The sequence below is a fragment of the Sylvia atricapilla genome, chromosome 4, assembly GCF_009819655.1.
Source record: "Sylvia atricapilla isolate bSylAtr1 chromosome 4, bSylAtr1.pri, whole genome shotgun sequence".
Lineage (NCBI taxonomy): Eukaryota > Metazoa > Chordata > Aves > Passeriformes > Sylviidae > Sylvia > Sylvia atricapilla.
This window is the reverse complement of record NC_089143.1, coordinates 309,474-316,289: the sequence shown is the minus strand read 5'-3', so window position 1 is coordinate 316,289 and position 6,816 is coordinate 309,474.

The following is a 6,816-nucleotide window of genomic DNA, read 5'->3' as shown; positions in this document are numbered from 1 at the left end:
CCAGTTCCCCTGACAATCACAGGTAGAAGTGCAGAAGCCCTTAAGTGATGTTTCAAAGGTTTCATGGATATTTCAACCAGCACAGCAAACAGAGCCAACAGCCAAAGATCCCTCCAAGGAGGGACAAGAGGAGAAGAAATTCTTGGTGCTCACCCACCTCCTGCTGTAACCTGCTGAGTCTGGCAGCTGCAGCCAGGTGCAAACACCTCGGTGCATCAGACCTGCTGGAGAGAGGAGGTGGCTCTTTGGATGCCAAAGAAGTCTGGAGGCACTTTGCAGGCCTTGCAAGGGAATGAACAGCGAGTTATTGCAGGTATGTAAGGGGGGAAAAAAGGGAGTGGGTTTTAGGATAAGACAAATGGGGGCACCGTGAGGGTGACCAAAACTTCAGGAGCAGAAAGCTCCTGCACACGGGGAGAGGGAGGCTGATGAGACAGGCAATAACAATTTGAGGTTTGGGGGGCTGCCCAAGCAGAGGGAACACCTCAGCAGGTTTGCAGGGTGGGCCTGGCTCCTGCCTGCTGGGTGAAAGTTGTTCCCCAGAGAGGAGTTACCCAGGAGAAGGAAGGGCCATGGCACTCGGGCAGCAGAGGGGAGGATCTGTGTGGCAGCACTGCCAGATGGCCCCTGCAGGATCTGTGTCACCCTTCCCACAGGGCTCCTGCCAGGACCCACTGCCCACTGCCCCCAGGAGAGCCCAGCCCTGGTCCCTCGGGGGCTGCAGCATCCCTGGGCATCCCTCAGGGCACCACGGCACAGCTACAGACACCTCTGAACATTCCAGCACCGACTGCTGGTGACTTGAGCTGGGGATAAACCAGGAAGGTGCATGTAGCTCCCACTTCAGCTGCCTTTGGGGAGCTCAGGGTCCTGCAGCCTCCCAACCATGCAAAGATCTTTTCCTTTAGCACTGATTTTCCTTCTCCAGCTGCTGAGGTACATCCTCACATCTCTCTGTCCTCGAGTTCCCCTCTTTAGTTTGGTGAACTCTCTCAGGATTTTAAACCCTGCTATTCCAATTTCCTCATTTTCCCAATGGAGAACAGTATCCACCCTCCTTCTCCTCCCCTCGAGTTGCAGAGTTTCCAATCTGAAGAAATCTGGGCAGAAGCTGGCTGCCTGCTGACCCATCCATCCATGGAGCCCTGTGCCACCACCCACTGCTCATCCATGGCAAAGGCAGCGGTTGTGAGACACAGAATTCACACAGCACATACCAGTATAGTCTAGACATTATATTATTCTTTTTCTTAAAAAAAAAAAAAAAAGAAAAAAAGGCAAAACAAAAGAAACAAACAAAAAACCAAACAAAAACCCCCAAAAACAAACAAACAAAACAAACAAAAAAACCCACCACAAAGCTAACAGGTCAGCAGGTGAGACTAGCTCCCTTGCTTTTCTCTTTCTTGACACTGAGTTGACTGGACCTGATGATCTGCTACTAATTCAGTGTCACAAAAGGCAGCTTCCTCTTCTGCAACATCCCAAGCGACTAATTTTTAGAACGACAAACAATTTTGAAATCTGCAATGGTCTAAATATTTTAAGACAATAGTCTTTCATTAGTTTCTGGATCAAGAAAGGTCCACTCATCTCCAGGAAAATGTTTTAAAGAGCTTTTCAAGGCTATTTGTCATTCTGTAAAGCTTTAGTTTTCTGGGATTTTTTTTTTTTTTTTTTTACAATTGTCTCTAACAACAAAACCATAAAGGCAAAGTGGTCTACCTTTAAGGAAGAACAATAAATGTATTGCCTGCCTTAGGTCTGACTCCAGAGTTTCTTAATCATGAATTAAAAATAAATCTCCAGGGTCCACTGGCAACTACTCACAAATAAAGCAACTACTCACAAATAAAGCACAGTGGTCAGAAGATGGAATGACTTTCTTGGTAAGCAGTGGGGAGGAGAAGGTGGGCCCCAGCCCATGGGCAGGGAGGGCTCAGGAGCCATGGGGCAGCACAACAACAGGGCTGAGGAGCTTTTGAGATTTCCTTTTCTGCTGTGTGGGCTGGACGTGTCCCCCTCCTCCACGGGAGGGCAAGAGGACAGGGCTCCTCTGGGGTCCCTCTGCCCCTCCTCAGCCTGGTCACCTGTGCTCCTGCACCATGATGGACAAAGTTCCATGTTCCTGCCCCTCTCCTCCCCACGGTGCCTGCCCTGATGCTTCTGCCACAGATTTCATCTGGTCTCTGCCCCAGCCCAGAGCCTCGAGGAATTTCCAGCACTCCTTTAGAAGAAAAGAAAAAAACATACTGCTTTGTCTAGGTTAAAAAAGAATAGGGAATAAAACCAGGTGCATGAGGAAAGCCTCTACCCACAGGAGAGGCCCCTGGCTCTTGTCCTCTCACTTCTGTACACCATGAACACGCTGGAGGCTGCTGCACTGCAGCTCCCTGCCACAGTGAGCCTCTTGGACACTTTTACAAGGCAACTGGCCTCATCTCACCAGCAACAGGCAAAGGGACAAGAGGAAAGAGATTGAGACAACTCAGAACAAAAGGCTGCAGGTTTCCTTAAGCAAGTATCAACCAAAGTACAGCCACTTCAGTGTGTGCACAGCCGAATTATAGTCACTCCAGTGTGTGCACAGCTATGCTGATAAATTTATTGACTGTCTTTGCTGACTTTCACAGCTAGCAGAACAGGGATAGGTCCTACGTGCTTATGAGAATGAGAGAGAAGAAAAAAGATGTTAAATAAAAGTACTTGGGATTTCCTGTTCCTTGTCCCCATTCATCACTTCTGTGACAGCCAGGCTAAGAATACTTTGCTAAACATGGGGACCTCAGGGCATAGGAGGAAGCTGGTTATAAATGCAAGCTCAGGCATCTCCACACAAACCCAGAGGCAGTTACCAAAGCCCAGCATCCCTGACTGCTCAAACCCTTCTCTCTTCAAGTCCCAGCTACAGTGACCAGGAGTGTCAGAGCCACGGGCTCTTCCCCTGCAGTTTAAGGCAGTAAGTAGAGGCCATTTTCCTCGTGTCCTCTCTGCAAAGCACAGCTGAATAAATTGCTTTTTTAGGCACTTACCTGAGGCCTTGCTTGATGCCCTGAGGAAGACAGATGTGGCCTGGTGTTCCAGTAGTTTGAGGGTTTGTGTCTTCTCTTTGAGCCCTCAATCACAGAGATGCTGGACAGAATAGCACACAGTCTTTAAAAAAAACCAAGAGCAGCAGCAAAAAAGAGGAAGAGAACAGAAAGGACTAAAATATGCAGGTGTATTTACATTCCTAAACATTTTTAAAATTAAAAACTGCAACAGCATGGCTTGAAGGGAAGTGCTGACAGGAGCACCTGTCCTGAAGCAGCTGACCACCTTTTCTTCTCTAAGGTCTTTCTGATGAGCAAGGAAAAGAGAAAAAGGGAAAGTAATGGAAAAGTGGGAGAAAGACACTCTAAGATTAGAATGACATTTTGAGAGAGGAGGATGAGAAATGGGCCAGAAGAACTCTTGTGTCAAGTAACATGTAGGGAAACAAAGCCCCCAACCTGAAGGAGAAAAGATGTCAAAAAAAAAAAAAAAGGCAGAAGATGAGGGGATTCACAGAAGAAGAAGGATATTATAAAAATCTAATAGAAGAAGGATATTATAAAAAAGCAAGTTGTGAGGAAAACAACTGATCAGTGAAAGAGTTGAGAGGCTGATGGAGCAAAAATCTGGAGAGAAGAGCTTCAAAAAAGTTATGTTACAGATGTAAGAGATCTGTAGATACAGAGGGAGTAACTCTACTCAGTGCTCTCAGCAGAAAGGTGAGAGATAACAGCAAGAGGGTCTTTTCTTGGTCAGAGCAGTAGCCCTAGACATTTTCCAGCATGTACAGGCCATGTTTGACCAAAAGACGTCACTGTCTAAGACCTTCAGTTTACCTGTCAGCAGAGTGAGTATAAAGAGGATTTGAGTCAAGATTGGCAAGCAAATTTAAAGTGCAATGTGTCACAACTTTGGACAACAATAGTTTCTTTCTAGGTAATATGATTAGCCTATTAGCACTAAAATATAAGCCCACACATAAGGAGAGAAAATGAAAAAGGAAGTGCTCTGTGAGGGGGAAATAGTGCTTGCAAACTTCTCCAGTAATACTGAAAGCCTTTAAAGTCTAATTCTACCAAAACCCAAAAGTGACTTCGCCTGTGCAAAGCACTAGGTCAGTGCTGGCAAAAAGCCCTAACTAACCCCTGTCTGGTTTGGGGATTTTTTGCCCCTGTAATCCAAAATCAGTAATTTCATGAAGATGGATGACAGTGGAAGCAGATGAAGAGGAATGAGCTAAGAAAGGAACAGCCAGCAGTAGTATGTGCCACCAGCAGGTGACAAGCCAAGGTGCTTAAGACAGCACCTACTTCCAAGAGTAGGTTTGTTTTAATCTTGTAATTTAATCTTGCTGCTTTGTTTTTAATCTTGTAAATGTTGTAAATTCTCATAGCTGGCTTTGGCAAACAGCAGTTCTCATGGAACAGCTCTGGAAATCTCCTGGACCCTAAACTTCCTCCAAACCTTCTTCCAGGTGGTGGGTAGAAGTTTGGAAAACAGCACTTGGATGTTACATTGTCCACCTGGGCCTTTCCAACCAGCAGCTATCAGTTTTCTGGCAGAATGTGAAAAAGAACTCCTTGGTAGAACCCTTTCTCTTGGGTGTGCACCAGTCCTCCTTTAGCTCCTGAGGCTGGAGAGGAAGGAAAAGAGGGACCTGACACCTGCCCTTGGCTTCAGGAGATCCTAATGCACTTCTCATTTCTGGAGCCTGGGTGCATCTCAGCTGGGCACTCACATTCAGGGGAGATCACACTCCCCCTGCAGCTTGCCAGCTTCATGTGCAGCCAGAACAAAAGGTGTATTTTCTCCCTTGCACTGTTCATGGCCCCAAGAGCTTTCATAAAGTGTAGCAGAACACAGCCAGTTGTTACAGTGGTTTTTATCTGACGGTTCTGATTTGTTGTCAAGGCTTCCTAAGTGAGGGAGAGAAACAGTTAAATGGAAATATAAGTATAGTCTCTAAAAACCACCGGATGAGTGCAAAGAATCCACTTAGAACATATAACCAAATGTTATTTAATATCTTAAAAAGTAACACAATCCAAAATGGATATTTCACACAACACTACATAAACAACATGAACACAATATTACCATATGGAGGGACTTTCAAATATAGACTTACAAAAATCCCTGTCCTTTTTTTTTTTTTCCTTTAAATTATTATACTAAGCATGACAAGTAATCATCATTTACAATATGGTACACTGACACAATAAAAACCATGTTACAAATGTGCTGTTATAAATCAGTAACGTTAGGGAAGACATTTCATGAACTGCAATTATTTCATATGAAATACTATACAATATAAACAGAACATCCATCTTGGATGACCTTTACAGCAACCAGAGACCAAGTAATTTTTAATTTTTTTTTTTCAGTGCAAACACATTTATACAAGGCAGTCTTGGCTGCAAAACTCCCTTCTAACATACAGTAAGTCCCCACTTGCATTTATTAACTCATTTAAACCTAATGCAACAGCCACATTCAGTCACTCACAGAAAAAGTACCTGCAGAATTATGATCCCTTTAAACTTAAAATCTCCTCCACACATAAAAGTACATCTGTGCCGATTACTCCAAGGGCCCTCTCCTACTCCTGGATGGGTGTCCTTCGGGTGGCTCTCAGGGATGTAGAGCAGGGGGGCAGTGGCCCGGGGAGGTCACCTCGAGGGGGCTGTGTGTCCCAGCAGGGCTGTGTGTGTGTCCCCTAACTGGGCTGTGTGTCCCCCAGCAGGACAATGTGTCCCCTAACTGGGCTGTGTGTGTCCCTGCAGGGTTCTGTGTGTGTGTCCCCTAACTGGGCTGTGTGTCCCCCAGCAGGGCAGTGTCCCCCAGCAGGGCAGTGTCCCCCAGCAGGGCAGTGTCCCCTAACTGGGCTGTGTGTGTGTCCCAGCAGGGCTGTGTGTGTGTCCCAGCAGGGCAGTGTCCCCTAACTGGGCTGTGTGTGTCCCAGCAGGGCAGTGTCCCCTAACTGGGCTGTGTGTGTCCCCTAACTGGGCTGTGTGTCCCCCAGCAGGGCTGTGTGTGTGTGTGTGTGTCCCAGCAGGGCAGTGTCCCCTAACTGGGCTGTGTGTGTCCCAGCAGGGCAGTGTCCCCTAACTGGGCTGTGTGTGTCCCCTAACTGGGCTGTGTGTCCCCTAACTGGGCTGTGTGTCCCCCAGCAGGGCAGTGTCCCCCAGCAGGACAATGTGTCCCCTAACTGGGCTGTGTGTGTCCCCTAACTGGGCTGTGTGTGTCCCCCAACTGGGCTGTGTGCCCCCCAGCAGGGCAGTGTCCCCCAGCAGGACAATGTGTCCCCTAACTGGGCTGTGTGTGTCCCTGCAGGGTTCTGCGTGTGTGTCCCCTAACTGGGCCGTGTGTGTCCCAGCCCAGGCTGCCCTCCGGAGCTGCTCCTCCTCTGTGTCTAGTGTCTGGGGTGGGCAGGACCAGGGAAACCCTCAGCTCAGAAGTGAGCTTCACTGGAGTTCTGGGCCATTCCATCTCTCAGCCCCTCGGAGGCCGGGGCACTCACAGCAGTTCACACTCACAACCCAACCCAACGTTTGGAGCGCCACTAGAAGTGAAGTGTGACAGTCCCGTTTCCTCTAGCACCAGCTTGGCTTTTGGTGGGTTCACTGCACGTGCCTCATGCAGTAATGATGCACTTTACTTATGCTGGGGGGAACGTTTTAGATATATAGCCTTTTTTTTAAAGAATTTCGTAAAAAATAGAACTTTTCTCTCTAATACTGTACAGTTTTCTTCAGAAGAGCAAAGAGAATTGTAACTGTG